Below are 25,708 nucleotides of genomic sequence, written 5' to 3'. Positions count from 1 at the left end.
GCGGTTGATTTCCTCCAGCGTGGAAGCCGCGGCATACAGCAGCTCAGCCAGTCGAGAGTGAGCCGCCTGCAACCCGTCCTCCATCGGCGGCCACTCCTCCAGCGGCGGCTGCTGTTGGGGCGTCTGGGACATCCCAGGATCGTCGGCCGCGGCCTCTGGCGCAATCCCAGGCGAGCCGTCCTCCTCCTGGGGTTCCTGTGATCGGTTTGTACTCCTTGTGTCCATTTTAAGACCACTTCTGACACCAGTTGTAGTGGGTTCCAGGACACGGAGACGGCAGAATAGAAGCAGCACTATTTATTTAAACCTTAACAAGGGTTACACTAGAAGGGGTAGCGGCCCCTCCACCCGTATAACTCAGGAACACACCCCAGGCTCTCTAGCCTAAGCTCTAGGCTCCCAGTTCCTCCTGGTAGGGCTCTAAGGGAGGCTATCAGATCCGGCCCTGGTTAGGCACAGATCTCGGCACCCCGCCGACCAGACCGGCCCTTAGAAGGACTCTGACTCTGGGGCTCTGGGGCCGCACCACTGGCTTGCTGTGCCGGCCCTGAAAAGGGCAGCGGTCACAGGAGTTCCAGGGTCTCACCTAGCTGGCCTTCTTTCTTCACTGGTTGCTTCAGCCTCGGGCCCCACACTCTGCCCCGAGCTCCCTGGCTCCCCGCACTTTATACCCACTGGAGCCTTAGCGGACGTTGTTGTAGCCACCAAGGTGTGGGTGAACCACACCTTCCCGTGTCATGTGTTTATTCCCCATAGCACCCCTACAAATGTTCTGACAAACGTTACTAATGGGCTATGTCAGGTGGTGGTGGGTTTAATGACACATTCATATTTATGCGATATAACCCCCCACACAAAAAAAATCTATTATGGAAGTATCGTGACTTCGGTGGAGAGAAATAGCAGTTTCAAAAAATATTTATTCAAAATTTACGATCTCCCAGAGCACTGCGACCTCACCTAATCCCTCTCGGCACATTCGCCCCTCCAGGAGTTTGGCCAACCTGTCGTGCGCACGATCAATACGTTCGCTTTGCAAATTAAGATTAATCCACGACGTGGAAAAATGTGTCAATGACCTACCCCAAAAGAAACCTATTATGAATCAATTCTGAGTCTGTAAACAATTTTTTGTTGCCCTGCATGCAGGGCTCCTATTAATAATCAAGAACAGACTTTCATTGTGGAAAAATCGCACTCTGCTTTGAATGAAAAATACATCGGAAGTTGATGTCGAGCCAGAATTAGTACTACTCTTTGGTTCTTTCGGTTAAGTCACTTGAATAGCAAATTTATAGATCACGACGTTTCGATCGCAATACAAGCGACCGTCTTCAGGTAAGAGAGAGAGCTACTGAAACAAGGTCTGAGATGGGTGCAGCCTCAGGGTAAGAGGGCGGGGCTAGAGATGGTATCCCTGAGGCTGTGGAAGTGGATATTGTATTGTGAGAGATCAATGTCAATATACGAGCTTAGTATGTCGCAGCATCGGTGACTGAGCGAGAAGGACATCCAGCCCGACAATACAAAGACATCCAACCTAATAATGCAAGTCAGAAAGTCAGCTAAAATCGCAGGAAGGATGGAAACATCACAGCAGGTTAAGACTTTACCATCTCAGGCTTATATAAGACCTTGATTCAGTAGATTTCTCTCTCTCACCTGAAGAAGGTCGCTTGTGTTGCGATCGAGACGTCGTGATCTATTATTAATAACCAAAGAGTATGGATTCCTACAGTCACGAAAACTTCAAGTCAAGATAGAATTAGTAATGTTCTGACAAACGTTACTAATTGGTTATGTCAGGTGGTGGTGGGTTTAATGACACATTCATATTTATGCAGTTTCAAAAAAGATGTATTCAAAATTTACGATCTCCCAGAGCACTGCGACCTCACCTAATCCCTCTCGTCAACAGTGCTCCGACCACCTCCAGGAGTTTGGCCAACCTGTCGTGCACACTGCACTTCGTTTACGAACTACAACATTTATCAGTCTCTATGAAATGTCAGCACCGTGTAGGCAAAATAGTTGTTTATTCCTAGTGTGTATTGATCCTCATTTTGAACGTATTCCTATAGTACGTACAAAAACACACTTTAATGTTTGGGACCCAAGCGATACTCTTTTCTTACAAGGGGTTATAATGTAGCTTGCGTATGGCACTGCTGGTGGAACGGCCTCCACTAAAAGGGGGCTAGACCTGGAGAGTGAAACAACAATCGTCCACTGCCAAGAGAGGAGGAATCTGCACAGATGGAGGAGTTTCAGGAGACGGAGGTTCACCGGGCGATCAAACAAAGATCCAGACAGCTGGGGGTCGGCGCCACACTCACCCCCTCGGCCATCCGCTGCCCAGCTGACCGGGCGGGAATATGAAAGCGAACGGCACCTGCGATGAATCTGGCTCGAATGGTGAGATCACGGCAGGCGGTGACACTGGCAGACGTTGCACTGCCCTGACAGGCAGCGCAACCTCTGATCCAACGTTGATGAGAACTTCGAGTTCGCTTGAAGTCATTTAGAGTTTAATAACGGCGGATTCCTGGACGGCGTTGATCGGCTCTTTGTGCACACGGTCCAACAATCACTATGCACTGCCCTCTGCTGCTCACCCCAAATCCCTGCTTATTTCACGTTCATATCTCGGGTGAAATGGCTATGGCGGACATGTGAATTGATAGCCAAGCCTAAAAGTCTGCTGTTAATGGCTATGAATTCTAAAAGTCTGCTGTTAATGGCTATGAATTCTAACGGTTTATGATAATGTTCATGATAACAAGAACGGTGCCTTGGTTTGGTCGTGGCATATAAACAAACCTGAAAAATAAAATTACTTCGTAACTGAGGGTAAACCCTCTAAAATAGCAACTACTTTTAGCCAACATTACCCAGAATGCCATTGGAAAATTTAATTCGTAAACTATGCTTCCAGCTAACCTAAATGTCGACTTTCATAACTAGTGTATGTTATACTTAGGCGCTATTTTATGTTGGTAAACGACGGTGCTTATTTATTTCACATTTTCAATTATCGCAACATAAAATATTTTTCAGGGCCCATAGAGTAACGGTACAGGATTCTGCGTCATATAGGGATAGTGGGAGCAACCCAACTCATACTTACCTGACAGGGGAGGCACCATGATCACTTAGGTGGTCCTCCCAGGGCGAGGCTCATCCATTGCACTGCGGGTGGGTTGACCCCTGCGATTTCCCCAAATGCGGGAAACTCGACTGTATAATTTGTGGTACTGGGGGACTGCGTTCGCGCTATCCCCCGAATTTTAAGGAAAAAAACAGCTTTGTTTTTTGGGTGTCAATGGTGAGTTTCATATGCTTGGTTCCTTCGGTAAAGCCACGTAGAAGGGAAACAACAAAATAACAAAAATATTAAATTATCACGTTTCGACTGCAACAAGAGAATAATTAAATATTAATTTAACTTACGTAAGAATTGTTCTATTTTATTTTACCTACGTGACTTTACCCAATAAACCAAAGAGTATGAATCCTTGCAGTCACGAAAGCTTCAAATCTAGAACAAGCAATCATCATCATGTGTGAAAACCACAACAAGAAAATTTGAAAAAGTGGCTGGTTTTTTTTAATGATGATTGCTTGTGTTGCAGTCGAAACGTCGTGAGAATTTAATTGTTTTATATTTTTATTGTTTCCCTTCTACGTGACTTACCGAAATAACCAAGAATATGAATACCTCCAGTCACGAAAGGTTTAAATAAAAAATGGTGAGTTTCTTTGTTCGGGGACACATTACGTCAAATCAAGGATGGCGATATAAATTGGGGCTGTGGTAATAATGCGCATGCATACGTTGATGAGCAAATGAATCACCCAACCGGCAATTGTTACCCATTGTCATTTATGTGCATTAATTAACCCCCCCTCCCCACTTCGATCAAGAAGGGCTCACAAGAGGAGGATTTCTCCACAAATATGGCTTTCGCCTGATGAAGTTGGTTGTAATTACTGGCGAAACCTCCTACTCAGATTGTAAATGTTGTGCTCTCCAACACACCGGTATGCTGTACGAGTAACGAATTAGTATGTTCTATTTACGTTACAAACCTTACCACTTGGCTGTCGGGTGGTGGCGCGTTTAACGACACATTTATTTATTTATGCCATCTAACCCAAACAAAACTATTATGGATGATATTGGTCGTGAAATCCTACGTGTTAAATTACGTGGTAAATTGAGGTCACCGATCCGAACCCAACGTATGAGAAGGGCATCCTAAGTTTACGTTTTTTTCACATTGAACATTATTTATTCAAAATTTACGATCTCCCACAGCACTGCGACCTCACCAAATTCCTCTCGGCACATGCGCCCCTCTCGTCCGACCACCTCCAGGAGTTTGGCCAACCTGTCGTGCACACTGCACTTCGTTGACGAACTACAACATTTATCAGTCTCTATGAAATGTCAGCACCGTGTAGGCAAAAGTTGTTTATTCCTAGTGTGTATTGATCCTCATTTTGAACGTATTCCTATAGTAAGTACAAAAACACACTTTAATGTTTGGGACCCAAGCGATACTCTTTTCTTACAAGGGGGGGGGGTTATAATGTAGCTTGCGTATGGCACTGCTGGTGGAACGGCTTCCACTAAAAGGGGGCTAGACCTGGAGAGTGAAACAACAATCGTCCACTGCCAAGAGAGGAGGAATCTGCGCACATGGAGGAGTTTCAGGAGACGGAGGTTCACCGGGCGATCAAACAAAGACCCAGACACCTGGGGGTCGGCGCCACACTCACCCCCTCGGCCAGCCGCTGTCCAGCTGACCGGGCGGGAAGATGAAAGCGAACGGCACCTGCGATGAATCTGGCTGGACTGGTTAGGATCACAAGAGGTGGGGGAGGGGACTAACAAAATGTCTATGAGAACTCAGAGTTCGATTAACGTAATTTTGTTTAGTGAAATTGCGGGGGATTTCCGTACTCCTGCGTGGTTCTTTGTGCACACAGTCCAACAATCGCGATGCACTGCCCTCTGCTGGTCACCCTGCTTCTCTGACGGGCGCATCGTGGGTGAAATGGCCATTGCGGACATGTGAATTCATAGCGAAGCCTGAAAGTCTGCTGTCAATGGCTATGAGTTCTATCGGTTTATGATGGTTATGGTAATAACAATGTTCCCTTGTTATAGTTGTGGGATATAACAAAAAAGACAATTGCTTCTGTAACCGAAAGTAAAACCTCTAAAATGGCAACTCTACTTGAACAAAGATACCCAGAATGCCTTTATGGATTTATTTTGTAAAATGCTTTCAGCTAACATAAATATTGCTTTTTCAAACTGGTGTACGTTTTAATATCATTTTTTTAATTGTCAAATGACGGTGTTTAATAATTTAACATTTTCTATTATCACCACTTAAAAGCTTTACGAGGGCCCATAGAGTAAAGGTACAGGATTCTGGGTCATATAGGGATAGTGGGAGCAACCCAACTCATACTTACCTGACAGGGGAGGCACCATGATCACTTAGGTGGTCCTCCCAGGGCGAGGCTCATCCATTGCACTGCGGGTGGGTTGACCCCTGCGATTTCCCCAAATGCGGGAAACTCGACTGTATAATTTGTGGTACTGGGGGACTGCGTTCGCGCTATCCCCCGAATTTTAAGGAAAAAACAAATCTGTTTTTTGGTTGTCAATGGTGAGCTTCAGATTCTTGGTTCCTTCGGTAAAGTCACGTAGAAGGGAAACAACAAAATAACAAAAATATTGAATTATCACGTTGCGAGTGCAACACGTGGGTAAAATAAAAGAGAATTTAGTTGTCACGTAAGGTAAAATAAAAGAGAACAATTAAATATTAATTTAACTTACGTAAGAATTGTTCTCTTTTATTTTATTTTACCTACGTGACTATACCCAATAAACCAAAGAGTATGAATCCTTGCAGTCACGAAAGCTTCAAATCTAGAACAAGCAATCATCATCAAGTGTGAAAACCACAACAAGAAAATTTGAAAAAATGGCTGGTTTTTTTAATGATGATTGCTTGTGTTGCAGTCGAAACGTCGTGAGAATTTTATTGTTTTATATTTTTATTATTTTATTGTTTCCCTTCTACGTGACTTACCGAAATAACCAAGAATATGAATCCCTGCAGTCACGAAAGCTTTAAATAAAAAATGGTGAGTTTCTTTATTCGGGGACACATTACGTCAAATCAAGGATGGCGCTATAAATTGGGGCTGTGGTAATAATGCGCATGCATACGTTGATGAGCAAATGAATCACCCAACCGGCAATTGTTACCCATTGTCATTTATGTGCATTAATTAACCCCCCCCCCCATCCCCACTTCGATCAAGAAGGGCTCACAAGAGGAGGATTTCTCCAGAAATATGGCTTTCGCCTGATGAAGTTGGTTGTAATTACTGGCGAAACCTCCTACTCAGATTGTAAATGTTGTGCTCTCCAACACACCGGTATGCTGTACGAGTAACGAATTAGTATGTTCTATTTACGTCACAAACCTTACCACTTGGCTGTCGGGTGGTGGCGCGTTTAACGACACATTTATTTCTTTACGCCATCTAACCCAAACAAAACTATTATGGATGATATTGGTCGTGAAATCCTACGTGTTAAATTACGTGGTAAATTGAGGTCACCGATCCGAACCCAACGTATGAGAAGGGCATCCTAAGTTTACGGTTTTTTCACGTTGAACATTATTTATTCAAAAGTTACGATCTCCCACAGCACTGCGACCTCACCAAATTCCTCTCGGCACATGCGCCCCTCTCGTCCGACCACCTCCAGGAGTTTGGCCAACCTGTCGTGCACACTGCACTTCGTTTACGAACTACAACATTTATCAGTCTCTTTGAAATGTCAGCACCGTGTAGGCAAAATAGTTGTTTATTCCTAGTGTGTATTGATCCTCATTTTGAACGTATTCCTACAGTACGTACAAAACACACTTTAATGTTTGGGACCCAAGCGATACTCTTTTCTTACAAGGGGTTATAATGTAGCTTGCGTATGGCACTGCTGGTGGAACGGCCTCCACTAAAAGGGGGCTAGACCTGGAGAGTGAAACAACAATCGTCCACTGCCAAGAGAGGAGGAATCTGCGCACATGGAGGAGTTTCAGGAGACGGAGGTTCACCGGGCGATCAAACAAAGACCCAGACACCTGGGGGTCGGCGCCACACTCACCCCCTCGGCCAGCCGCTGTCCAGCTGACCGGGCGGGAAGATGAAAGCGAACGGCACCTGCGATGAATCTGGCTGTACTGGTGAGATCACAGGAGGTGGGGGAGGGGACTAACAAAATCTCTATGAGAACTCAGAGTTCGATGAACGTAATTTTGTTTAGTGAAATTGCGGGGGATTTCCGTACTCCTGCGTGGTTCTTTGTGCACACAGTCCAACAATCGCGATGCACTGCCCTCTGCTGGTCACCCTGCTTCTCTGACGGGCTCATCGTGGGTGAAATTGCCATTGCGGACATGTGAATTCATAGCGAAGCCTGAAAGTCTGCTGTCAATGGCTATGAGTTCTATCGGTTTATGATGGTTATGGTAATAAGAATGTTCCCTTGTTATAGTTGTGGGATATAACAAAAAAGACAATTGCTTCTGTAACCGAAAGTAAAACCTCTAAAATGGCAACTCTACTTGAACAAAGATTACCCAGAATGCCTTTATGGATTTATTTTGTAAAATGTTTGAGCTAACATAAATATTGCCTTTTCAAACTGGTGTATGTTTTAATAACATTTTTTTAAAACTGCAAAATGACAGTGTTTAATAGTTTAACATTTTCAATTATCACCACTTAAAAGCTTTACGAGGGCCCATAGAGTAAAGGTACAGGATTCTGGTTCATATAGGGATAGTGGGAGCAACCCAACTCATACTTACCTGACAGGGGAGGCACCATGATCACTTAGGTGGTCCTCCCAGGGCGAGGCTCATCCATTGCACTGCGGGTGGGTTGACCCCTGCGATTTCCCCAAATGCGGGAAACTCGACTGTATAATTTGTGGTACTGGGGGACTGCGTTCGCGCTATCCCCCGAATTTTAAGGAAAAAACAAATCTGTTTTTTGGTTGTCAATGGTGAGCTTCAGATTCTTGGTTCCTTCGGTAAAGTCACGTAGAAGGGAAACAACAAAATAACAAAAATATTGAATTATCACGTTGCGAGTGCAACACGTGGGTAAAATAAAAGAGAATTTAGTTGTCACGTAAGGTAAAATAAAAGAGAACAATTAAATATTAATTTAACTTACGTAAGAATTGTTCTCTTTTATTTTATTTTACCTACGTGACTATACCCAATAAACCAAAGAGTATGAATCCTTGCAGTCACGAAAGCTTCAAATCTAGAACAAGCAATCATCATCAAGTGTGAAAACCACAACAAGAAAATTTGAAAAAATGGCTGGTTTTTTTAATGATGATTGCTTGTGTTGCAGTCGAAACGTCGTGAGAATTTTATTGTTTTATATTTTTATTATTTTATTGTTTCCCTTCTACGTGACTTACCGAAATAACCAAGAATATGAATCCCTGCAGTCACGAAAGCTTTAAATAAAAAATGGTGAGTTTCTTTATTCGGGGACACATTACGTCAAATCAAGGATGGCGCTATAAATTGGGGCTGTGGTAATAATGCGCATGCATACGTTGATGAGCAAATGAATCACCCAACCGGCAATTGTTACCCATTGTCATTTATGTGCATTAATTAACCCCCCCCCCCATCCCCACTTCGATCAAGAAGGGCTCACAAGAGGAGGATTTCTCCAGAAATATGGCTTTCGCCTGATGAAGTTGGTTGTAATTACTGGCGAAACCTCCTACTCAGATTGTAAATGTTGTGCTCTCCAACACACCGGTATGCTGTACGAGTAACGAATTAGTATGTTCTATTTACGTCACAAACCTTACCACTTGGCTGTCGGGTGGTGGCGCGTTTAACGACACATTTATTTCTTTACGCCATCTAACCCAAACAAAACTATTATGGATGATATTGGTCGTGAAATCCTACGTGTTAAATTACGTGGTAAATTGAGGTCACCGATCCGAACCCAACGTATGAGAAGGGCATCCTAAGTTTACGGTTTTTTCACGTTGAACATTATTTATTCAAAAGTTACGATCTCCCACAGCACTGCGACCTCACCAAATTCCTCTCGGCACATGCGCCCCTCTCGTCCGACCACCTCCAGGAGTTTGGCCAACCTGTCGTGCACACTGCACTTCGTTTACGAACTACAACATTTATCAGTCTCTTTGAAATGTCAGCACCGTGTAGGCAAAATAGTTGTTTATTCCTAGTGTGTATTGATCCTCATTTTGAACGTATTCCTACAGTACGTACAAAACACACTTTAATGTTTGGGACCCAAGCGATACTCTTTTCTTACAAGGGGTTATAATGTAGCTTGCGTATGGCACTGCTGGTGGAACGGCCTCCACTAAAAGGGGGCTAGACCTGGAGAGTGAAACAACAATCGTCCACTGCCAAGAGAGGAGGAATCTGCGCACATGGAGGAGTTTCAGGAGACGGAGGTTCACCGGGCGATCAAACAAAGACCCAGACACCTGGGGGTCGGCGCCACACTCACCCCCTCGGCCAGCCGCTGTCCAGCTGACCGGGCGGGAAGATGAAAGCGAACGGCACCTGCGATGAATCTGGCTGTACTGGTGAGATCACAGGAGGTGGGGGAGGGGACTAACAAAATGTCTATGAGAACTCAGAGTTCGATGAACGTAATTTTGTTTAGTGAAATTGCGGGGGATTTCCGTACTCCTGCGTGGTTCTTTGTGCACACAGTCCAACAATCGCGATGCACTGCCCTCTGCTGGTCACCCTGCTTCTCTGACGGGCGCATCGTGGGTGAAATGGCCATTGCGGACATGTGAATTCATAGCGAAGCCTGAAAGTCTGCTGTCAATGGCTATGAGTTCTATCGGTTTATGATGGTTATGGTAATAACAATGTTCCCTTGTTATAGTTGTGGGATATAACAAAAAAGACAATTGCTTCTGTAACCGAAAGTAAAACCTCTAAAATGGCAACTCTACTTGAACAAAGATTACCCAGAATGCCTTTATAGATTTATTTTGTAAAATGCTTTCAGCTAACATAAATATTGCCTTTTCAAACTGGTGTACGTTTTAATAACATTTTTTTTAAATTGTCAAATGACAGTGTTTAATAGTTTAACATTTTCAATTATCACCACTTAAAAGCTTTACGAGGGCCCATAGAGTAAAGGTACAGGATTCTGGGTCATATAGGGATAGTGGGAGCAACCCAACTCATACTTACCTGACAGGGGAGGCACCATGATCACTTAGGTGGTCCTCCCAGGGCGAGGCTCATCCATTGCACTGCGGGTGGGTTGACCCCTGCGATTTCCCCAAATGCGGGAAACTCGACTGTATAATTTGTGGTACTGGGGGACTGCGTTCGCGCTATCCCCCGAATTTTTTAAAGAAAAAGTAGAGTTGGCTCATCCTGTTTGCAGCCGCTTAGTAGAAAAACAGATTTGTAAATAGTTGAATTTACTAGTGTAAAGTTGGTTTAAAACGCAAATTACACCGTGAAAACAAATTCAGCACAATTAATCAATCACATTGACACAACGTTCTCCACAATACATTTAGGAGCCTTAGAATTATGCTTTCAGCTACGTTTAATTATACAAATGTGCACGATCAATACGTTCGCTTTGCAAATTAAGATTAATCCACGACGTGGAAAAATGTGTCAATGACCTACCCCAAAAGAAACCTATTATGAATCAATTCTGAGTCTGTAAACAATTTTTTGTTGCCCTGCATGCAGGGCTCCTATTAATAATCAAGAACAGACTTTCATTGTGGAAAAATCGCACTCTGCTTTGAATGAAAAATACATCGGAAGTTGATGTCGAGCCAGAATTAGTACTACTCTTTGGTTCTTTCGGTTAAGTCACTTGAATAGCAAATGTATAGATCACGACGTTTCGATCGCAATACAAGCGACCGTCTTCAGGTAAGAGAGAGAGCTACTGAAACAAGGTCTGAGATGGGTGCAGCCTCAGGGTAAGAGGGCGGGGCTAGAGATGGTATCCCTGAGGCTGTGGAAGTGGCTATTGTATTGTGAGAGATCAATGTCAATATACGAGCTTAGTATGTCGCAGCATCGGTGACTGAGCGAGAAGGACATCCAGCCCGACAATACAAAGACATCCAACCTAATAATGCAAGTCAGAAAGTCAGCTAAAATCGCAGGAAGGATGGAAACATCACAGCAGGTTAAGACTTTACCATCTCAGGCTTATATAAGACCTTGATTCAGTAGATTTCTCTCTCTCACCTGAAGAAGGTCGCTTGTGTTGCGATCGAGACGTCGTGATCTATTATTAATAACCAAAGAGTATGGATTCCTACAGTCACGAAAACTTCAAGTCAAGATAGAATTAGTAATGTTCTGACAAACGTTACTAATTGGTTATGTCAGGTGGTGGTGGGTTTAATGACACATTCATATTTATGCAGTTTCAAAAAAGATGTATTCAAAATTTACGATCTCCCAGAGCACTGCGACCTCACCTAATCCCTCTCGTCAACAGTGCTCCGACCACCTCCAGGAGTTTGGCCAACCTGTCGTGCACACTGCACTTCGTTTACGAACTACAACATTTATCAGTCTCTATGAAATGTCAGCACCGTGTAGGCAAAATAGTTGTTTATTCCTAGTGTGTATTGATCCTCATTTTGAACGTATTCCTATAGTACGTACAAAAACACACTTTAATGTTTGGGACCCAAGCGATACTCTTTTCTTACAAGGGGTTATAATGTAGCTTGCGTATGGCACTGCTGGTGGAACGGCCTCCACTAAAAGGGGGCTAGACCTGGAGAGTGAAACAACAATCGTCCACTGCCAAGAGAGGAGGAATCTGCACAGATGGAGGAGTTTCAGGAGACGGAGGTTCACCGGGCGATCAAACAAAGACCCAGACAGCTGGGGGTCGGCGCCACACTCACCCCCTCGGCCATCCGCTGCCCAGCTGACCGGGCGGGAATATGAAAGCGAACGGCACCTGCGATGAATCTGGCTCGAATGGTGAGATCACGGCAGGCGGTGACACTGGCAGACGTTGCACTGCCCTGACAGGCAGCGCAACCTCTGATCCAACGTTGATGAGAACTTCGAGTTCGCTTGAAGTCATTTAGAGTTTAATAACGGCGGATTCCTGGACGGCGTTGATCGGCTCTTTGTGCACACGGTCCAACAATCACTATGCACTGCCCTCTGCTGCTCACCCCAAATCCCTGCTTATTTCACGTTCATATCTCGGGTGAAATGGCTATGGCGGACATGTGAATTGATAGCCAAGCCTAAAAGTCTGCTGTTAATGGCTATGAATTCTAAAAGTCTGCTGTTAATGGCTATGAATTCTAACGGTTTATGATAATGTTCATGATAACAAGAACGGTGCCTTGGTTTGGTCGTGGCATATAAACAAACCTGAAAAATAAAATTACTTCGTAACTGAGGGTAAACCCTCTAAAATAGCAACTACTTTTAGCCAACATTACCCAGAATGCCATTGGAAAATTTAATTCGTAAACTATGCTTCCAGCTAACCTAAATGTCGACTTTCATAACTAGTGTATGTTATACTTAGGCGCTATTTTATGTTGGTAAACGACGGTGCTTATTTATTTCACATTTTCAATTATCGCAACATAAAATATTTTTCAGGGCCCATAGAGTAACGGTACAGGATTCTGCGTCATATAGGGATAGTGGGAGCAACCCAATTCATACTTACCTGACAGGGGAGGCACCATGATCACTTAGGTGGTCCTCCCAGGGCGAGGCTCATCCATTGCACTGCGGGTGGGTTGACCCCTGCGATTTCCCCAAATGCGGGAAACTCGACTGTATAATTTGTGGTACTGGGGGACTGCGTTCGCGCTATCCCCCGAATTTTAAGGAAAAAAACAGCTTTGTTTTTTGGGTGTCAATGGTGAGTTTCATATGCTTGGTTCCTTCGGTAAAGCCACGTAGAAGGGAAACAACAAAATAACAAAAATATTAAATTATCACGTTTTGACTGCAACAAGAGAATAATTAAATATTAATTTAACTTACGTAAGAATTGTTCTATTTTATTTTACCTACGTGACTTTACCCAATAAACCAAAGAGTATGAATCCTTGCAGTCACGAAAGCTTCAAATCTAGAACAAGCAATCATCATCATGTGTGAAAACCACAACAAGAAAATTTGAAAAAGTGGCTGGTTTTTTTTAATGATGATTGCTTGTGTTGCAGTCGAAACGTCGTGAGAATTTTATTGTTTTATATTTTTATTGTTTCCCTTCTACGTGACTTACCGAAATAACCAAGAATATGAATACCTCCAGTCACGAAAGGTTTAAATAAAAAATGGTGAGTTTATTTATTCGGGGACACATTACGTCAAATCAAGGATGGCGATATAAATTGGGGCTGTGGTAATAATGCGCATGCATACGTTGATGAGCAAATGAATCACCCAACCGGCAATTGTTACCCATTGTCATTTATGTGCATTAATTAACCCCCCCTCCCCACTTCGATCAAGAAGGGCTCACAAGAGGAGGATTTCTCCACAAATATGGCTTTCGCCTGATGAAGTTGGTTGTAATTACTGGCGAAACCTCCTACTCAGATTGTAAATGTTGTGCTCTCCAACACACCGGTATGCTGTACGAGTAACGAATTAGTATGTTCTATTTACGTTACAAACCTTACCACTTGGCTGTCGGGTGGTGGCGCGTTTAACGACAGATTTATTTATTTACGCCATCTAACCCAAACAAAACTATTATGGATGATATTGGTCGTGAAATCCTACGTGTTAAATTACGTGGTAAATTGAGGTCACCGATCCGAACCCAACGTATGAGAAGGGCATCCTAAGTTTACGTTTTTTTCACATTGAACATTATTTATTCAAAATTTACGATCTCCCACAGTACTGCGACCTCACCAAATTCCTCTCGGCACATGCGCCCCTCTCGTCCGACCACCTCCAGGAGTTTGGTCAACCTGTAGTGCACACTGCACTTCGTTTACGAACTACAACATTTATCAGTCTCTATGAAATGTCAGCACCGTGTAGGCAAAAGTTGTTTATTCCTAGTGTGTATTGATCCTCATTTTGAACGTATTCCTATAGTAAGTACAAAAACACACTTTAATGTTTGGGACCCAAGCGATGCTCTTTTCTTACAAGGGGGGGGGGGGGGGGGGGTTATAATGTAGCTTGCGTATGGCACTGCTGGTGGAACGGCTTCCACTAAAAGGGGGCTAGACCTGGAGAGTGAAACAACAATCGTCCACTGCCAAGAGAGGAGGAATCTGCGCACATGGAGGAGTTTCAGGAGACGGAGGTTCACCGGGCGATCAAACAAAGACCCAGACACCTGGGGGTCGGCGCCACACTCACCCCCTCGGCCAGCCGCTGTCCAGCTGACCGGGCGGGAAGATGAAAGCGAACGGCACCTGCGATGAATCTGGCTGTACTGGTGAGATCACAGGAGGTGGGGGAGGGGACTAACAAAATGTCTATGAGAACTCAGAGTTCGATGAACGTAATTTTGTTTAGTGAAATTGCGGGGGATTTCCGTACTCCTGCGTGGTTCTTTGTGCACACAGTCCAACAATCGCGATGCACTGCCCTCTGCTGGTCACCCTGCTTCTCTGACGGGCGCATCGTGGGTGAAATGGCCATTGCGGACATGTGAATTCATAGCGAAGCCTGAAAGTCTGCTGTCAATGGCTATGAGTTCTATCGGTTTATGATGGTTATGGTAATAACAATGTTCCCTTGTTATAGTTGTGGGATATAACAAAAAAGACAATTGCTTCTGTAACCGAAAGTAAAACCTCTAAAATGGCAACTCTACTTGAACAAAGATTACCCAGAATGCCTTTATAGATTTATTTTGTAAAATGCTTTCAGCTAACATAAATATTGCCTTTTCAAACTGGTGTACGTTTTAATAACATTTTTTTTAAATTGTCAAATGACAGTGTTTAATAGTTTAACATTTTCAATTATCACCACTTAAAAGCTTTACGAGGGCCCATAGAGTAAAGGTACAGGATTCTGGGTCATATAGGGATAGTGGGAGCAACCCAACTCATACTTACCTGACAGGGGAGGCACCATGATCACTTAGGTGGTCCTCCCAGGGCGAGGCTCATCCATTGCACTGCGGGTGGGTTGACCCCTGCGATTTCCCCAAATGCGGGAAACTCGACTGTATAATTTGTGGTACTGGGGGACTGCGTTCGCGCTATCCCCCGAATTTTTTAAAGAAAAAGTAGAGTTGGCTCATCCTGTTTGCAGCCGCTTAGTAGAAAAACAGATTTGTAAATAGTTGAATTTACTAGTGTAAAGTTGGTTTAAAACGCAAATTACACCGTGAAAACAAATTCAGCACAATTAATCAATCACATTGACACAACGTTCTCCACAATACATTTAGGAGCCTTAGAATTATGCTTTCAGCTACGTTTAATTATACAAATGTGCACGATCAATACGTTCGCTTTGCAAATTAAGATTAATCCACGACGTGGAAAAATGTGTCAATGACCTACCCCAAAAGAAACCTATTATGAATCAATTCTGAGTCTGTAAACAATTTTTTGTTGCCCTGCATGCAGGGCTCCTATTAATAATCAAGAACAGACTTTCATTGTGGAAAAATCGCACTCTGCTTTGAATGAAAAATACATCGGAAGTTGATGTCGAGCCAGAATTAGTACTACTCTTTGGTTCTTTCGGTTAAGTCACTTGAATAGCAAATGTATAGATCACGACGTTTCGATCGCAATACAAGCGACCGTCTTCAGGTAAGAGAGAGAGCTACTGAAACAAGGTCTGAGATGGGTGCAGCCTCAGGGTAAGAGGGCGGGGCTAGAGATGGTATCCCTGAGGCTGTGGAAGTGGCTATTGTATTGTGAGAGATCAATGTCAATATACGAGCTTAGTATGTCGCAGCATCGGTGACTGAGCGAGAAGGACATCCAGCCCGACAATACAAAGACATCCAACCTAATAATGCAAGTCAGAAAGTCAGCTAAAATCGCAGGAAGGATGGAAACATCACAGCAGGTTAAGACTTTACCATCTCAGGCTTATATAAGACCTTGATTCAGTAGATTTCTCTCTCTCACCTGAAGAAGGTCGCTTGTGTTGCGATCGAGACGTCGTGATCTATTATTAATAACCAAAGAGTATGGATTCCTACAGTCACGAAAACTTCAAGTCAAGATAGAATTAGTAATGTTCTGACAAACGTTACTAATTGGTTATGTCAGGTGGTGGTGGGTTTAATGACACATTCATATTTATGCAGTTTCAAAAAAGATGTATTCAAAATTTACGATCTCCCAGAGCACTGCGACCTCACCTAATCCCTCTCGTCAACAGTGCTCCGACCACCTCCAGGAGTTTGGCCAACCTGTCGTGCACACTGCACTTCGTTTACGAACTACAACATTTATCAGTCTCTATGAAATGTCAGCACCGTGTAGGCAAAATAGTTGTTTATTCCTAGTGTGTATTGATCCTCATTTTGAACGTATTCCTATAGTACGTACAAAAACACACTTTAATGTTTGGGACCCAAGCGATACTCTTTTCTTACAAGGGGTTATAATGTAGCTTGCGTATGGCACTGCTGGTGGAACGGCCTCCACTAAAAGGGGGCTAGACCTGGAGAGTGAAACAACAATCGTCCACTGCCAAGAGAGGAGGAATCTGCACAGATGGAGGAGTTTCAGGAGACGGAGGTTCACCGGGCGATCAAACAAAGACCCAGACAGCTGGGGGTCGGCGCCACACTCACCCCCTCGGCCATCCGCTGCCCAGCTGACCGGGCGGGAATATGAAAGCGAACGGCACCTGCGATGAATCTGGCTCGAATGGTGAGATCACGGCAGGCGGTGACACTGGCAGACGTTGCACTGCCCTGACAGGCAGCGCAACCTCTGATCCAACGTTGATGAGAACTTCGAGTTCGCTTGAAGTCATTTAGAGTTTAATAACGGCGGATTCCTGGACGGCGTTGATCGGCTCTTTGTGCACACGGTCCAACAATCACTATGCACTGCCCTCTGCTGCTCACCCCAAATCCCTGCTTATTTCACGTTCATATCTCGGGTGAAATGGCTATGGCGGACATGTGAATTGATAGCCAAGCCTAAAAGTCTGCTGTTAATGGCTATGAATTCTAAAAGTCTGCTGTTAATGGCTATGAATTCTAACGGTTTATGATAATGTTCATGATAACAAGAACGGTGCCTTGGTTTGGTCGTGGCATATAAACAAACCTGAAAAATAAAATTACTTCGTAACTGAGGGTAAACCCTCTAAAATAGCAACTACTTTTAGCCAACATTACCCAGAATGCCATTGGAAAATTTAATTCGTAAACTATGCTTCCAGCTAACCTAAATGTCGACTTTCATAACTAGTGTATGTTATACTTAGGCGCTATTTTATGTTGGTAAACGACGGTGCTTATTTATTTCACATTTTCAATTATCGCAACATAAAATATTTTTCAGGGCCCATAGAGTAACGGTACAGGATTCTGCGTCATATAGGGATAGTGGGAGCAACCCAATTCATACTTACCTGACAGGGGAGGCACCATGATCACTTAGGTGGTCCTCCCAGGGCGAGGCTCATCCATTGCACTGCGGGTGGGTTGACCCCTGCGATTTCCCCAAATGCGGGAAACTCGACTGTATAATTTGTGGTACTGGGGGACTGCGTTCGCGCTATCCCCCGAATTTTAAGGAAAAAAACAGCTTTGTTTTTTGGGTGTCAATGGTGAGTTTCATATGCTTGGTTCCTTCGGTAAAGCCACGTAGAAGGGAAACAACAAAATAACAAAAATATTAAATTATCACGTTTTGACTGCAACAAGAGAATAATTAAATATTAATTTAACTTACGTAAGAATTGTTCTATTTTATTTTACCTACGTGACTTTACCCAATAAACCAAAGAGTATGAATCCTTGCAGTCACGAAAGCTTCAAATCTAGAACAAGCAATCATCATCATGTGTGAAAACCACAACAAGAAAATTTGAAAAAGTGGCTGGTTTTTTTTAATGATGATTGCTTGTGTTGCAGTCGAAACGTCGTGAGAATTTTATTGTTTTATATTTTTATTGTTTCCCTTCTACGTGACTTACCGAAATAACCAAGAATATGAATACCTCCAGTCACGAAAGGTTTAAATAAAAAATGGTGAGTTTATTTATTCGGGGACACATTACGTCAAATCAAGGATGGCGATATAAATTGGGGCTGTGGTAATAATGCGCATGCATACGTTGATGAGCAAATGAATCACCCAACCGGCAATTGTTACCCATTGTCATTTATGTGCATTAATTAACCCCCCCTCCCCACTTCGATCAAGAAGGGCTCACAAGAGGAGGATTTCTCCACAAATATGGCTTTCGCCTGATGAAGTTGGTTGTAATTACTGGCGAAACCTCCTACTCAGATTGTAAATGTTGTGCTCTCCAACACACCGGTATGCTGTACGAGTAACGAATTAGTATGTTCTATTTACGTTACAAACCTTACCACTTGGCTGTCGGGTGGTGGCGCGTTTAACGACAGATTTATTTATTTACGCCATCTAACCCAAACAAAACTATTATGGATGATATTGGTCGTGAAATCCTACGTGTTAAATTACGTGGTAAATTGAGGTCACCGATCCGAACCCAACGTATGAGAAGGGCATCCTAAGTTTACGTTTTTTTCACATTGAACATTATTTATTCAAAATTTACGATCTCCCACAGTACTGCGACCTCACCAAATTCCTCTCGGCACATGCGCCCCTCTCGTCCGACCACCTCCAGGAGTTTGGTCAACCTGTAGTGCACACTGCACTTCGTTTACGAACTACAACATTTATCAGTCTCTATGAAATGTCAGCACCGTGTAGGCAAAAGTTGTTTATTCCTAGTGTGTATTGATCCTCATTTTGAACGTATTCCTATAGTAAGTACAAAAACACACTTTAATGTTTGGGACCCAAGCGATGCTCTTTTCTTACAAGGGGGGGGGGGGGGTTATAATGTAGCTTGCGTATGGCACTGCTGGTGGAACGGCTTCCACTAAAAGGGGGCTAGACCTGGAGAGTGAAACAACAATCGTCCACTGCCAAGAGAGGAGGAATCTGCGCACATGGAGGAGTTTCAGGAGACGGAGGTTCACCGGGCGATCAAACAAAGACCCAGACACCTGGGGGTCGGCGCCACACTCACCCCCTCGGCCAGCCGCTGTCCAGCTGACCGGGCGGGAAGATGAAAGCGAACGGCACCTGCGATGAATCTGGCTGGACTGGTTAGGATCACAAGAGGTGGGGGAGGGGACTAACAAAATGTCTATGAGAACTCAGAGTTCGATTAACGTAATTTTGTTTAGTGAAATTGCGGGGGATTTCCGTACTCCTGCGTGGTTCTTTGTGCACACAGTCCAACAATCGCGATGCACTGCCCTCTGCTGGTCACCCTGCTTCTCTGACGGGCGCATCGTGGGTGAAATGGCCATTGCGGACATGTGAATTCATAGCGAAGCCTGAAAGTCTGCTGTCAATGGCTATGAGTTCTATCGGTTTATGATGGTTATGGTAATAACAATGTTCCCTTGTTATAGTTGTGGGATATAACAAAAAAGACAATTGCTTCTGTAACCGAAAGTAAAACCTCTAAAATGGCAACTCTACTTGAACAAAGATACCCAGAATGCCTTTATGGATTTATTTTGTAAAATGCTTTCAGCTAACATAAATATTGCTTTTTCAAACTGGTGTACGTTTTAATATCATTTTTTTAATTGTCAAATGACGGTGTTTAATAATTTAACATTTTCTATTATCACCACTTAAAAGCTTTACGAGGGCCCATAGAGTAAAGGTACAGGATTCTGGGTCATATAGGGATAGTGGGAGCAACCCAACTCATACTTACCTGACAGGGGAGGCACCATGATCACTTAGGTGGTCCTCCCAGGGCGAGGCTCATCCATTGCACTGCGGGTGGGTTGACCCCTGCGATTTCCCCAAATGCGGGAAACTCGACTGTATAATTTGTGGTACTGGGGGACTGCGTTCGCGCTATCCCCCGAATTTTAAGGAAAAAACAAATCTGTTTTTTGGTTGTCAATGGTGAGTTTCAGATTCTTGGTTCCTTCGGTAAAGTCACGTAGAAGGGAAACAACAAAATAACAAAAATATTGAATTATCACGTTGCGAGTGCAACACGTGGGTAAAATAAAAGAGAATTTAGTTGTCACGTAAGGTAAAATAAAAGAGAACAATTAAATATTAATTTAACTTACGTAAGAATTGTTCTCTTTTATTTTATTTTACCTACGTGACTATACCCAATAAACCAAAGAGTATGAATCCTTGCAGTCACGAAAGCTTCAAATCTAGAACAAGCAATCATCATCAGGTGTGAAAACCACAACAAGAAAATTTGAAAAAGTGGCTGGTTTTTTTAATGATGATTGCTTGTGTTGCAGTCGAAACGTCGTGAGAATTTTATTGTTTTATATTTTTATTATTTTATTGTTTCCCTTCTACGTGACTTACCGAAATAACCAAGAATATGAATCCCTGCAGTCACGAAAGCTTTAAATAAAAAATGGTGAGTTTCTTTATTCGGGGACACATTACGTCAAATCAAGGATGGCGCTATAAATTGGGGCTGTGGTAATAATGCGCATGCATACGTTGATGAGCAAATGAATCACCCAACCGGCAATTGTTACCCATTGTCATTTATGTGCATTAATTACCCCCCCCCCCCATCCCCACTTCGATCAAGAAGGGCTCACAAGAGGAGGATTTCTCCAGAAATATGGCTTTCGCCTGATGCAGTTGGTTGTAATTACTGGCGAAACCTCCTACTCAGATTGTAAATGTTGTGCTCTCCAACACACCGGTATGCTGTACGAGTAACGAATTGTTATGTTCTATTTACGTTACAAACCTTACCACTTGGCTGTCGGGTGGTGGCGCGTTTAACGACAGATTTATTTCTTTACACCATCTAACCCAAACAAAACTATTATGGATGATATTGGTCGTGAAATCCTACGTGTTAAATTACGTGGTAAATTGAGGTCACCGATCCGAACCCAACGTATGAGAAGGGCATCCTAAGTTTACGTTTTTTTCACGTTGAACATTATTTATTCAAAATGTACGATCTCCCACAGCACTGCGACCTCACCAAATTCCTCTCGGCACATGCGCCCCTCTCGTCCGACCACCTCCAGGAGTTTGGCCAACCTGTCGTGCACACTGCACTTCGTTGACGAACTACAACATTTATCAGTCTCTTTGAAATGTCAGCACCGTGTAGGCAAAATAGTTGTTTATTCCTAGTGTGTATTGATCCTCATTTTGAACGTATTCCTACAGTACGTACAAAACACACTTTAATGTTTGGGACCCAAGCGATACTCTTTTCTTACAAGGGGTTATAATGTAGCTTGCGTATGGCACTGCTGGTGGAACGGCCTCCACTAAAAGGGGGCTAGACCTGGAGAGTGAAACAATAATCGTCCACTGCCAAGAGAGGAGGAATCTGCACAGATGCAGGAGTTTCAGGAGACGGAGGTTCACCGGGCGATCAAACAAAGACCCAGACAGCTGGGGGTCGGCGCCACACTCACCCCCTCGGCCAGCCGCTTTCCAGCTGACCGGGCGGGAAGATGAAAGCGAACGGCACCTGCGATGAATCTGGCTGGACTGGTTAGGATCACAGGAGGTGGGGGAGGGGACTAACAAAATGTCTATGAGAACTCAGAGTTCGATTAACGTAATTTTTTTAGTGAAATTGCGGGGGATTCCCGTACTCCTGCGTGGTTCTTTGTGCACACAGTCCAATAATCGCGATGCACTGCCCTCTGCTGGTCACCCTGCTTCTATGACGGGCGCATCGTGGGTGAAATGGCCATTGCGGACATGTGAATTCATAGCGAAGCCTGAAAGTCTGCTGTCAATGGCTGAGTTCTATCGGTTTATGATGGTTATGGTAATATGAATGTTCCCTTGTTATAGTTGTGGGATATAACAAAAAAGACAATTGCTTCTGTAACCGAAAGTAAAACCTCTAAAATTGCAACTCTACTTGAACAAAGATTACCCAGAATGCCTTTATGGATTTATTTTGTAAAATGTTTGAGCTAACATAAATATTGCCTTTTCAAACTGGTGTATGTTTTAATAACATTTTTTTAAAACTGCAAAATGACAGTGTTTAATAGTTTAACATTTTCAATTATCACCACTTAAAAGCTTTACGAGGGCCCATAGAGTAAAGGTACAGGATTCTGGTTCATATAGGGATAGTGGGAGCAACCCAACTCATACTTACCTGACAGGGGAGGCACCATGATCACTTAGGTGGTCCTCCCAGGGCGAGGCTCATCCATTGCACTGCGGGTGGGTTGACCCCTGCGATTTCCCCAAATGCGGGAAACTCGACTGTATAATTTGTGGTACTGGGGGACTGCGTTCGCGCTATCCCCCGAATTTTTTAATGAAAAAATAGAGTTATGGATTGGATTTATCAGTGTAAAGTTGGCTTAAAACGCAAAAAACACCGTGAAAACAAATTCAGCAAAATTAATCAATCACATTGACACAACGTTCTCCACAATACCTTTAGGAGCCTTACAATTATGCTTTCAGCTACATTTAATTATACAAATGTGCACGATCAATAAGTTCGCTTTGCAAAGTAATATTGAGCATTTTATTCTATACTTAGGCTTTCACGACGTGGAAAAATGTTTCCATGACCTACCCCAAAAGAAACCTATTATGAATCAATTCAATAATCATGGGTGGTGCACTTGGTTAAACAATGGGGGGCGGGGCGGCACCGGCTCACCTTTAGTTGTGGGTGGTGCACTTGGTTGAACAATGGGGGGCGGGGCGTCGGAGGGGGGAGAAACCCGATTGACCAGTGTCCAGCGGATTGGCGGCGCGTAGGCTTTGAAGCTGGAGCATGAAAGGGGGTGAAATTGGGAAGCTCGCTTCAACTGGAGAGGAGAATCGAGGAGTCGTCAGCTCCCTGCCACTCGAACGTCCGTGAGACGGGTCAGAGAGCAGCCGGGTCCAGTTTTCCCAGGCAAAGCGACGTGCAGCCTCGCCTATCCGCGGCTTCCTACCCCTCGAAGCTCGGAGCGTAAGTATAGAGTGAAGAGGTAAGTCCGAGGAGAAAATCCCGTAGAGGGGCGAGTTGGGAGGGACTAGGCAAATCGAACCCTAAACAGTAGAGAGATAGGTTATATCTGTCCTGCCGGTCCACACTGACACGGGTAGATTAACTTTAATTAAACAGAGAATAAGCCACCGGTAGACACTAACCCGTGTCGTGTCGTCTCTGTGAGTACCGGGGAGGGAGAGGAGTGCGTGGTGTGGTGAGCCCGTGCGTTGTGGTGCCCCGCGTGTCTTGCCTGCGTGGGCACCGCGGCGTATCTGCGAGGTGGTTAGTGCAGCTCTTTAAATCATGGCCCGAGAGGGGAGCAGGAGGACGGTGGGTCACAGGAGAACGGGGAGACGGGGGGCAGCCTCCCTAACACAACCTCTGATTCCAACGTTGATGAGAACTTCGAGTTCGCTTGAAGTAATTTAGAGTTTAATAGCGGGGCGGATTGCTGGACGGCGTTGATCGGCTCTTTGTGCACACGGTCCAACAATCACGATGCACTGCCCTCTGCTGCTCACCCCGAATCCCTGCTTATTGCACGGGCGCATCTCGGGTGACGTGGCTATGGCGGACATGTGAATTGATAGCCAAGCCTGAATGTCTGCTGTCAATGGCTATGAATTATAAAAGTCTGTTGTTAATGGACATGCATTTTAACGGTTTATTATAATGTTTATGATAATAAGAACGGTGCTATGGTTTGGTTGTGGCATTTAAAAAAAACCTGAAAAATACAATTACTTCCGTAACTGAGGGTAAACCCTCTAAAATAGCAACTACTCAGACAACACTACCCAGAATGCCATTCGAAAGTTAATTCGTAAACTGTGCTTTCAGCGAACCTAAATGTCGACTTTTCTAACTAGTGTATGTTTTAATTAGGTGCTATGTTATGTTGGAAAACGACGGTGTTTCAGAATTTAACATTTTCAATTATCACCACTTAAAAACTTTACGAGGGCCCATAGAGTAAAGGTACAGGATTCTGGGTCATATAGGGATAGTGGGAGCAACCCAACTCATACTTACCTGACAGGGGAGGCACCATGATCACTTAGGTGGTCCTCCCAGGGCGAGGCTCATCCATTGCACTGCGGGTGGGTTGACCCCTGCGATTTCCCCAAATGCGGGAAACTCGACTGTATAATTTGTGGTACTGGGGGACTGCGTTCGCGCTATCCCCCGAATTTTTTGAAGAAAGAATAGAGCTATGGATTGGAGAAACCGATTAAATGATTGTAATTGAACCGCTTCAGACTTGTCCATTGAGCGAGGCACAGTGCCCAGGTGCATAGAGGTGTAAAGAAACTCGTTGTAGACATCCATTTTCATGGGAGTAGAGCTTTGTTTCTCTCAACGTTTCTACGCTTCGAGTGTAACGATTGCCACGCTCGTAATTGCTATGGCTATCTTCAGTACCGATTCTCAAATAGTCGGCCCCGATGTCGTCCACCTCTGGTCGTCAACTCGTCCCCGAGCACGGGCCTCGCTCTCGCTTATATACTCGCTCGGCCCTGCCCTGTCGGACAGTGCACCCCCCCCCCCCCCACTTTACTGTAACACGTGTCACCTTAATTGAATTACTTCAGTGCCTTTCGGCCAACTGTTTCCAATCATCTCAACACGCGCCTTCCAGAACCTTATCCGTGCAGTAGTCCCCTACAGAGGGGATGGAGTGGGCAACTCTCCTTATACTTGCCTGACAGGGGTGACACCATGATCATGTTGGTCAGCGGGGTCCTCAAATGCTCAGGAAGAAGGGAACAAAGCTGAGGAATCTGCACAGATGGAGGAGTCTCAGGAGATTAAACAAACCTCACCGCCAACCAATAAAGACCCAGACACCTGGGGGTCGGCGCCACACTCACCCCCTCGGCCAGCCGCTGCCCAGCTGACCGGGCGGGAAGATGAAAGCGAACGGCACCTGCGATGAATCTGGCTGGACTGGTGAGATCACGGTGATACTGGCAGACGTTGCACTGGCCTGACAGGTAGCGCAACTGTGATGCCATGAGAGCGAAGCCGCTCCGTCGAGACCAGGGCCGTCGCTGTGCTGCTGCAGCCAAGGAGCTACCCGGCTTCCATCACAGCGTTCCCCCCACCACCCCCCACGTAAACACACACACACACGCACTCACGTAGGGCCTCGTGGGGGGGTCACCTGCCCCTGAGTTTTCACCCGAGGGTCCCCCCTCGTGGGGGTACTCCACGGTTTCTCAGGGCCAGGGAATTGGCAGGGCCCCCCCCAGGCCGAATGGCACTGCGGCGCCGTGGATTGACTTAAAATCGCATGACCACGGCGGGCTCAATGAGAACCGCAATGAAGAAAGCCAAAAAGCACACGCGGACCAGCAGGCAGGTGGCAGGGGGTCGGGGGGAAACAGGTTGAGCCC

General features: G+C 44.6%; 10 non-coding genes across 10 annotated transcripts; all 10 read left to right on the top strand.

Moving 5' to 3' along the window:
* Positions 1-3,119: 3,119 nt before the first annotated feature.
* Positions 3,120-3,283, top strand: LOC116946396 (U1 spliceosomal RNA). The gene has a single exon (XR_004403554.1). It is a non-coding gene; the product is annotated as a U1 spliceosomal RNA (small nuclear RNA).
* A 2,196-nt stretch (positions 3,284-5,479) lies between these two features.
* On the top strand, positions 5,480-5,643 carry LOC116946395 (U1 spliceosomal RNA). Its single transcript, XR_004403553.1, has one exon. It is a non-coding gene; the product is annotated as a U1 spliceosomal RNA (small nuclear RNA).
* A 2,256-nt stretch (positions 5,644-7,899) lies between these two features.
* Positions 7,900-8,063, top strand: LOC116946394 (U1 spliceosomal RNA). The gene has a single exon (XR_004403552.1). It is a non-coding gene; the product is annotated as a U1 spliceosomal RNA (small nuclear RNA).
* A 2,257-nt stretch (positions 8,064-10,320) lies between these two features.
* Positions 10,321-10,484, top strand: LOC116946393 (U1 spliceosomal RNA). Its single transcript, XR_004403551.1, has one exon. It is a non-coding gene; the product is annotated as a U1 spliceosomal RNA (small nuclear RNA).
* Positions 10,485-12,817: 2,333 nt separating this feature from the next.
* On the top strand, positions 12,818-12,981 carry LOC116946392 (U1 spliceosomal RNA). Its single transcript, XR_004403550.1, has one exon. It is a non-coding gene; the product is annotated as a U1 spliceosomal RNA (small nuclear RNA).
* Positions 12,982-15,188: 2,207 nt separating this feature from the next.
* On the top strand, positions 15,189-15,352 carry LOC116946391 (U1 spliceosomal RNA). Its single transcript, XR_004403549.1, has one exon. It is a non-coding gene; the product is annotated as a U1 spliceosomal RNA (small nuclear RNA).
* A 2,333-nt stretch (positions 15,353-17,685) lies between these two features.
* LOC116946390 (U1 spliceosomal RNA) lies at positions 17,686-17,849 on the top strand. The gene has a single exon (XR_004403548.1). It is a non-coding gene; the product is annotated as a U1 spliceosomal RNA (small nuclear RNA).
* A 2,200-nt stretch (positions 17,850-20,049) lies between these two features.
* LOC116946389 (U1 spliceosomal RNA) lies at positions 20,050-20,213 on the top strand. The gene has a single exon (XR_004403547.1). It is a non-coding gene; the product is annotated as a U1 spliceosomal RNA (small nuclear RNA).
* A 2,254-nt stretch (positions 20,214-22,467) lies between these two features.
* Positions 22,468-22,631, top strand: LOC116946388 (U1 spliceosomal RNA). Its single transcript, XR_004403546.1, has one exon. It is a non-coding gene; the product is annotated as a U1 spliceosomal RNA (small nuclear RNA).
* Positions 22,632-24,336: 1,705 nt separating this feature from the next.
* LOC116946387 (U1 spliceosomal RNA) lies at positions 24,337-24,500 on the top strand. The gene has a single exon (XR_004403545.1). It is a non-coding gene; the product is annotated as a U1 spliceosomal RNA (small nuclear RNA).
* The last annotated feature ends 1,208 nt before the right edge of the window (positions 24,501-25,708 follow it).

Source organism: Petromyzon marinus, chromosome 26, assembly GCF_048934315.1.
Source record: "Petromyzon marinus isolate PM22_M1 ecotype Great Lakes invasive population chromosome 26, UKy_Petmar_22M1.pri1.0, whole genome shotgun sequence".
Classification (NCBI taxonomy): Eukaryota; Metazoa; Chordata; class Hyperoartia; order Petromyzontiformes; family Petromyzontidae; genus Petromyzon; species Petromyzon marinus.
This window is presented reverse-complemented; position numbering and strand designations above follow the sequence as displayed.